The sequence below is a fragment of the Gavialis gangeticus genome, unplaced genomic scaffold (assembly GCF_001723915.1).
Source record: "Gavialis gangeticus isolate Ggan-Ray unplaced genomic scaffold, GavGan_comp1, whole genome shotgun sequence".
In the NCBI taxonomy this organism is placed as follows: Eukaryota; Metazoa; Chordata; order Crocodylia; family Gavialidae; genus Gavialis; species Gavialis gangeticus.
The window spans coordinates 17,566,060-17,575,196 of NW_017729033.1; positions in this window are offsets into that span (position 1 = coordinate 17,566,060).

Genomic DNA, 9,137 nt, shown 5'->3' on the forward strand with positions numbered 1-9,137 from the left:
ACTCCTTGGAGCCAGGACTGTGACCTAAGTGTGCCTTTTGTATAGCGCTCTAAGCACTGCTACATTAGTTAGACTTGCTGTCTTTCTCTATCAATAAATATTTAATTCTTTTCTGCAAGAGGAATATTTGGATAGGAAAGTAAGGGAGGAGGTGTAGGGAATGTAAGGAGGCTCCAGGGTACAGTTTTAGGTCCTGGGTAAGATCTAAAACTGCACCCTGCTGAGAGTGGGTGACCTCTGTGGGGCTCCCAGTGGCACGGGAGCCCCCAGGAAATGCCAGGCCAGTTACCACCCCGGGGAAAGGCAGGACAGGGCGCCTTAACCCTTAGCCCCCACAACCGGGTGGATTACCCCTTTGTTGGAGGGCCCAGAGGGTAGACTGTTGGAGAATGAGAAAGGGCCATAGACTCAGGCCTGTCTGAGTTTCCCCTGGCTGGCCCATGCTGGGGCCAGGACCGGAAGGGTCAAAGAACCAGGGGCCCACCGCAAAGGACGCCCAAGAGCTGAGGGCCTGGGGTCCCAACTGGCTTGGAGGTGGGCCAGGACTAGTAGCTGAAGGTCCCGGTGTGGGGATCACACCTGAAGGGGAACCAGCTCAGGGAGCTATGCTATCCAGTATGACGGAGGAAGAGGCCACCTGATGAGAGGATTCCAGGTTGGGGTTCAATCAGTAGGATTCTGGGGCCCAGAGTGGGGGGTGGTGATTATGTGAACATTGAGATGCCATCTGCGAGGCTTGGGCTGCGGTGTAGGGGAGGAATGGAGCCACAGATAGCACCCCCTGGCCTCGGGGCAGAAAATGGGCAGCCTCCCACTTAGTACCATCTACTAATTAAATATTAACAACGAAGCGTGGAAGGCGAGAACGTGAGTGGTTAGCCCAGGAACAGGTGGGCAGGCTGCAGGGAAAGCGGCCCTGATCAGGCCTCCCATAGAAGGCACAAGGAGACCTCTTGGAAAGAAGGTATCCTATGGTAAGGTGGAGACTCCGTGCAAGTTAGGCCCAAACAAAGCCTATATTTCAACAAACTTCAGCCAACCTGCTGATGCACCTTGGGGTATCTTTTCTTTTATAATGAATCCTCAAACAAGGTAGATTTTACCTGGCTTCAGGGTCTATTATGGATGTTTCTGAGAAGTTTAGCTTTGCAAAGGGTGAAAATGCAATAGCTTTTGGAATATGGAAAGCTGACCATGCAATAGCTTTGTTCCAGTGTTGGAGGGAGGAGGCAGGGAGGGGGGAACATAGGAAAAAGACAGCACAGAAAATGCCTGCATGTAAAACATTGGCTTAATCTTCCCAGAAACTGGCAGGAGAAGCCACCTCTGCCCTTCCTTAAATTATATGTTTGTGCTCCCCTGCTGCGACAGTAAAAAAATTCTCTCTGTTTCCCCTTTCAACAGTGTGTTAAGATATTGCCAGGTCAGTCCTGGTGCTAGGGTAGTAGATGACTAATAGCTGTGTTTTTTAATTAAACAATATCAGAAGAGGATGATAGATTAGCACCTCCACCCCCTGCATTTTACAGAACATTTCAAAATTGCTTTTTGATAAATGAAACATAAACAAGAGGCACAAAGGAAAAAAACAATGATGGGAACATCTTGTTTGAGAGGGAGCCCCTTTCCCTAGGCTGGAACACAAACTTCAGGACCTCACAATCTCAGAGAAGGAAAATAATTTCAATTACAATTTGTTCTGAGCCTGACTTACACCTGTGGCATGAGTGGGGTTGAGATATCATGATCTTGGCCCCATGCTAATGAGAGCCCTTTATTTTATTAAAAGTATGTCTGGAGTAGAAGTACTGGCTGGAGTAGGAGCCCTCTTTGCAAATTGGTTGTTCTGCTGTTTGACCCTGCAGTGAAGGCACCTTGCTGCTATGATGTAAATATACCCTTGGGGTCTGTGTTACCTGTTTTTAAAGCAAATGCTTTGGGACTCTAAATCTTCTTTCCCCAGGTTTGCCATTGAATATGTTATAGTAGATAGGGCCTTACATTAAGATATGGGAAACCAGGGGTGTGTTCCACAAGCTATTTCACTTCTAGGTGCTTCGGTTTTTCCTCCTGACCTTGGATGAACTTGTCTTCATTGCAAGCTCTCGCTGGTGCTTGACACTGCTCACCGTTCTGATAAGAAAAATTATCTAACTTTTCACTCTGTGTAAACCGATGACTGTACAGGCAGTCCTCGATTTACAATGTTTCGAGTTACAATATTTCACACTTAACAATGTTTATAAATTGACACCCTGTTTCAACTCTCTGATGTCAGTTTTGACTTTACAGTGCTTGATCCAACACCACGCCAGTGAACAAGTTTGCTGCATCGCCCATCTCCCTGGAGAACATCTGTCCAAACTTCCTTGGACACTTTCTTTCAGAAAGCAGACGAGACTCCAGAAAAAAAACTGCAGCCAAGACTCCTGAGGAGACTCCAGCCAAGAGCCCTTCAAAAAGTCCAACCAAGAGCCCTCCAAAACGTCTGGCAAAGTTGCCTCAAAGAAGTCCTTCCAAGTCAATATGATTGCTATTTACAATATAAATACATTAATGTAGCTATGTAACTCATCTATAATTGATTGAGTACTAAATTCTGGGTTATTTTTGGTGAAAATAGGGTATTGGGCCTTGCTTCAGGAACCAATCCCCCATTTATAACATTGTTTCCTATGGGAAAATTGGTTCCGAGTTACAACTTTTCAACTTAAGTCGCAGTTTTCAGGAACCAATCGTCGTAAATCCGAGGACTGCCTGTACTTACCTGCCTCGGAAGGTACTGTAGGATATAAATCAAGCCTGTCAAAGCTGTGGCCCATCGGCTGGATCTGGTGTGCACAGCTGTGTCGTCTGGCCCATGGGACTCCCAGAGAGGCTGGGAATTTGGAGTAGAAGCAAATGATGGTGGGGCTAACCACCAAAACTGGGGGTCTGGAGTCCCACTGGGGACAACGTGTTGGCAGAAAGTTGGAGTGGCAGCTGTGTTTGCCGATGCTGCTCTGTCCAGATCTGGCTTGTGAGGAGAAGTGTGCATGACACTACTAGCTTAAAACTTAGCTAAGTCATTTTGTGATATTCAGAAAAAAGTCCGTGGGATTTATACTCTTACAAAGGAGAACAGAATTTGACCCTCTGAGCCAGATCCTTCCACCTTCGCAGTCCAGGGTGCTATGCAGAGGTGTAGCTGGGCAGTTCAGCACCCTGCATAGTAGTGGCACATGGGGCAGTGGCTGGGCAGGCAACAGCTGCTACTTTTGTGTCCCCTCTTCCCCCCTGTCAGTGCGTGGAGATGGTGCTCTGTGTGCCTCTCTCAGTTATGTTACTTGTGCAATGCTCTTTTAAACCAGGTGAAAATACAGCCCATGTGCTGAACTGCCTGTGAGGAAACTGGTAGTGGGGATAGACTCCCAGACTCTGCGTGTGACTGCCCTGCTGCTGGAGAGATGTCCAGAAATTTGCAAAGACTTTAGTTTCATTTCTTCAAAAAAAAAAAAGGGAGCTCCGTTCCACGGCAGTGTCTCCGTCTGCAGTTTGTTCTGATTTAATGCATTATTTCCCCCACCCTAGAAATGACATTTTCCATCAGATGGAAATTCTAAGTCCTGCCCAGCTTTAAACGCTATCAATAAAGCTAAACCACCCCATGTGCAGTGTTAATTAAACAGTAGTCGCTACAACTAATTACGCAAATTATCTTGGCAACAGTTAGGCGGCGGATGTGCTGAGAGTCCATTGCGCTGACCACTATTGTCTCATCATTGTTCCCTTGTGCATCCCTATTTATCTGTGTGCGCGCCTTGCTGGCTCTTGTCTGACGTTTGGAGGCTAAGCTCTTTGGCACACAGGCTATTGTTCTGTTAATGTGTTTTGAGAGTGCCTTGGCACAAGACGGTCCTGGTCTATGATTGGAGCCCTTACAGGCTACCATGGTACACATCATAAATCAGTAAAAGCAGAAACAGTGCAACTGAACCAGATTTTGTACTGTGTTCTTCCTGTATGAAGCTGCATGGATTGTTACCTCCATGACAATGCTGGCTGCATCACGTTTCCTTATATCAGGGCTGCCTACCTGGCATGTGGTGTATGAGGGCTTAATCTGCAGCCCCCAGGCTCTCCCTGGCCATCACCAGTTCCTTCATTGCTCCTACCGCTGCTGAAGCTGGGGTCTGCAAGCTTCCCTTCCTTTCTCTGGTTTTACTTCTAGGCTCTGCCTCAAGGGTGGCTTGGCTTGGTGCAGTCTGCAGTGCTGGGGGAGCTTGTGGCAGGATGCAGCAGGGAGTCTGTGGCCAAGGAAGTGGTGGGGGGGCTGCCTATGCACATGGTACAGCAATGGTGGAGGGGGGAAGCTGCCCACTTAAGCTGGAGGATCTTGCAGGCAGGGATGGCCCCTGCAGTGTAGGGCCCCTGGCTGCTAAGAATTTGGACAGCCCTGAATCAAATGCTGTTGATTCACTGTTTGTATTACCACAGTACCTACCTGCAAGCCTTGACTCCACTGTACAAATGCAGAACGAAGATGACCCCTACAGAAAGCTTCCAAAGTGTAAACCGAAAGCCATCAGGTGGATCCAGGCAGACAGGGAAGGAGTGAGATTTGTATTTTGCATGATAGGTAAAGGTCTCAGGATATGGTGGAGCTGATAGCAATAAGGGTCATGGTTCATGGGTCCCTCGCTACAGAAAGGCTATAGACAAATTGGAGAGAGCCCAGCAGAGGGCAGTAACAATGGTTAGGGGGCTGGGGCATGTGCTACAAAGAGGCTGGGGGAACTGGGCTTAGTCAGTCTGGAGAAGACTAAAGGGATACTCAATAGCAGCCTTCAGCTGCCTGGAGAGTGGTTCCAAAGTGGATGGAGCTGGACTGTTCTTGGTGGTGGCAGATGAGAGACCAAGGAGCAATGGTCTCAAGTTGCAGCAAGGGAAGTTTGGGTTAGATACTAGCAAAAACTCTCACAAGGAGGGTAGTAAAGTGCTGGAACAGGTTACCCAGAGAGGTGGTGGAATCTCCATCCTTGGAGGGTTTTAAGGTCTAGCTAGGCAAAGCCTTGGCCGGGATGATATCGTTGGTGATGGTCCTGCTTGGAGCAGAGGATTGGACTAGATGACTTCCTTCCAACCCTAATTTTATGATTCTATGATTTACTTTTTGTTGGGTTTCAGGAGCTGTACATGCAGATTCTCTGTTAGCACTTCATTTAACATATCCTTCTGTAGACCATCTGCATAGGATATGGATTGCACCTGTCAGGGCAGGGTTTATCCATTTATTCTGAAAAAAATGGACAGAGGTTCAGTGGTTAGAGCAGTACCGTGGACTTGCCTTCAAGTTCCTGCCCTGACCCAGACCTAGGTATGGTCTCATGTAAATGTTTATCCTTCCTGTGCCACAGCTTCCTATCTGCATTATAGGCAATAAGCACTGCCCTACCTCACAGGGGTATTACTCATATACTGTGGTCATGGGGCCATATAAATACCTTAGCAAGATAAAGAGGGATGCCTTCACAAACAGAACTGCCTTGAGAAGCCAGCTCTTCATTTACTTATGGCCATATTATTATTTATTATGCAGTTAGCTGTATGCTAGGCACTTTCCAAACAAGAGGCCTGCTCCAAGAACTCATCCTGGAAGGTAAAGAGCAAGCAACAGGAGATGGCAGGGATGCAACATAGAAGGAAGGTGATTGGATGCCCAAATCATTAGTTCCTATAATTTGGTCACTGCTGTGTTTCACAGGATTTTGATAAGCATCCCTAGTTGGGTTGTGAAGAGAGTTTTGACTACACGTTGGGCTAGTTGAAAGGTTTTTTTTGAATAGGTGGGTTGATTCTTACAAATGAACTCCTTATTCCAAATGACCAGGTACCCCATTGACAGCTGAGCCGACTGGAGGAAGACCTCAATGCAAATCTAGAGCAAGGGTCAGATTCACATCTCTGGAGCTGCAAAGCTGTTCTGTTTAAAAAGAGAGGTGCCTTTATTAGAAGATGAGACCTGAATTTTAAGGAGACCACGCAAGCCTGCTCTAGTGAACCCAACCGCAGAAGACCCTCACCTACCTGAACCTCACAGGACTTTTTCCTATTCACATATGCAAAATGTTCACATACATGAGCCATCTATAAAATAGCACCAAAAAGAATGATCATCATAAAAGCAAACAGCATGTACCATGGTCCAGAAGCATTAAAATACTGTTGCAAGCAAAGTATAAAAACCCTGTACACACAGCAGTGTCCATTTTTTTGCTTTTCTGGGACTATGTTGGGAGCTCACTTGATGAGTGTTCATATAATACGGTTCATGTAAGAAGGAGATCTACTGCAGGGTAGTCAAACAGCCATGGCGTGTAGCTCATGGGGCCCACAGAGATGCTGGGAAATCAGGGGTGGGATCAGTAGGAATTTGGCCGGCTGCTGAAATCTGGGACTTGAAGCCCCCTTTTGGGGCGGTGTCAATGATGGGAGGCAAGTGATGGCTGTATCAGCCCTTGTGGCTGCCGCTGCTTCTTGCCCTGCTGCTGCGTCCAGAGTTGGCCTGTGAAGAGCCCCATTGGCTGGACTGATAGTGTGAATTTGATACCCCTTGGGCGCAGACAGAAGCAACAGTTTTTGCCAGATCTAGCCACAGAAAGCAGTCTATAGCTATGAGCAAGCACAGCTGCAGACCACTTAAAAATGGCCAGTCTGGTGAAAATCTGACCCTTCATTGCATGAAGGTGTTTCAAAACAGAGTGTTTGCTATAATTTCTATCTGCACTGCCTGCCGGCCTTGATCTGTTTTCAGAATGGGAGGAGGGAAAGGGTGAGGAAGGGGTTTGGTCTGGGGGGTTTTCAGCCCCTGTTGGAGAGTGAGGCAGGTGTCTTGGAGCCTCCCTGCAGTGAGGGGCTCCAATATACCCATATCACTCTCCAGCACTGGCTGGGGGACCCCAAGAACAAGCTCTCTGTGCTCCCTTTCCCCTCTGCCATTCTGAAAACTGCAGCCTGGCAGGGAGGAAGGACCATTGCTAGAGGAAACCCACCTCAGGCTCCCTGCCAGCAGTTAGATCCCCCTCTCCCCTGGAACCAACATTGAACTTCTGTTTGGTCCGGGGGATTGTTGTAACTTAGAGTGCTTCTGGCAAAGCCTTCTCAGTTACAGCGGGGAGCTGCACCCCTTGTCTACTGTATTTGCAAGGCATGACATGCACCCCCACGTGCAATACATGCCATATCGCAGCGCAGCCTGGCACATCTGTTTCATATTTCAGGATCAACGTTCTTGATTGCCTCTTACAACAAACTGCACAATGGCAGCCAATAAAACTCAGCTTACACGCGGCACTGGATGGACTTTTGACAAAGGCTTCAGTAGTCAGCTGTGCCTGCCAGCTTGTAAGCTTTGCCCGTAGAAACTGAACTGGACTGTAAATACCTTCGGGCGTATTTGCCATTCCCTTTGAGAGACTAATTTCTTCGGCTCCTTGGAGTACATTGCTGCAAGGAAGAAGAAACTGTACGGGTTTATGTTTCCTTGAGAGGTTTCCTCTAGACATGTGCTGAGCACGTTTGGAGCACGCAGAAACACCACATCAAGGCTGGAATGAAAAGAAGGGGCAGCTCCTTGGCTGGAGGAGAGACTGCGTCAGAGTTTACCTACTTTACATTAAACGCGGTGACACAAACAGAAAGGTCCTTGTGCTTCTGTCATGGTGCCCTGTGGCCGGGGACAGAAACACAAGCATTTCTAAATTAAAAGAACATTTCTGTATTAATATATCACTTCAGCACACAGAGAGCTAACTATTTTCCCAAAGCCAGCTACTGTACCTTGTGTAGTTGACTGAGCTCAAAACGTTATGAAAGAAACACAGTTGCTTGCTTGATGCCATGTATCTGGCTTCATGAAAGGGCATTTTGTATCTCAATGGTGCATAGAAATTTCAGAAAGTGCATACGTACACAGATATGGTCCCTGGGGGGAAGCCTACAGATCTGGGCAGAGAAAATGGAATAAATCACAAGACTTAACATGCAGTACATAAACCCAGCACTCGTACTGACTTTTGATAGGGTGGAGTGCTACTGAAAATGGCGTTTTCCTTCACGTAACATGATGTTCGCTTAAACATAGCAACAACGGGGTACCATAGTGAAGCTCTTTTGATGCTCCCATTGCATTCATTCACTGTCTACAGTGGGTAAGGGTATAGGCACAATCCTAATCTCATGAAATCAGTGCAGTCAGGGTAATGTAGCTGGCTTCATGGCAGATACTCCTGAGAAACTGGCTAACTGGATCAGAATTTGATTCCCTCTTCTAAATTGTGCTCAGATACACGAGATATATTACTTATTACTAATAAGTCAAACACTGTCAATTGCTACTTCCAACATTTTGTATATATACACATGAGAATAAACACATGCATATTAAATGTACATATTTATTGAGATAACCTGCCTATTTGTATGTATAGGATGGTTGCAGTTCAGAAGGATCCTCCACAGTGCTTCTCAGTTGACAGATTTGAAGGCTTTTGTGAGGTCAAAGAAGGCCATATAGAGAGGCTTATTTATGTAATTATTTTAATTTATTTATGTAATTTAAAGGTCGATTGTCTCTTGGCCTATAAGACATGAGTTTGAAAGCAGTTTAGGCACAGATTTTATAAGTATTGAGCAGCTAAAGCCATGAGAGTTACATACCTTTAAAAATATATCAAGATGTCAACATTTGCTACTTTTTTACTCCATGGGGCAGTCATTGGGATCCTGGCATTTTCCCCAGTCTTTTTAGAAACCCATATGAAAGTCAACTTAAAGTACCCTATCCAGTTATCCTCCTTCCTTTAAAGAATCAACATAGGGGGAAGGGAGGACAGTGTTATTCAGTTCCCCTGTATCTGGAGAAATTTTTCATGCAGAATTTGTGTGTATATGATGACTCATCCTAGAAATCAAAGGAGATTGGTTTAAGCCTTGTATATTAAGTCAAGAGAAATATATGCAAGAAGAGAAAATGCTGACAATTTATCTCACAACTAACAGAGAATGCTCACTACTTCACCCAAATTCAGTTCACAAAAATCTAAGCGGCATTGATCGTCCAAAGACATGGATAGTGTTACTTTCACTATATATATATA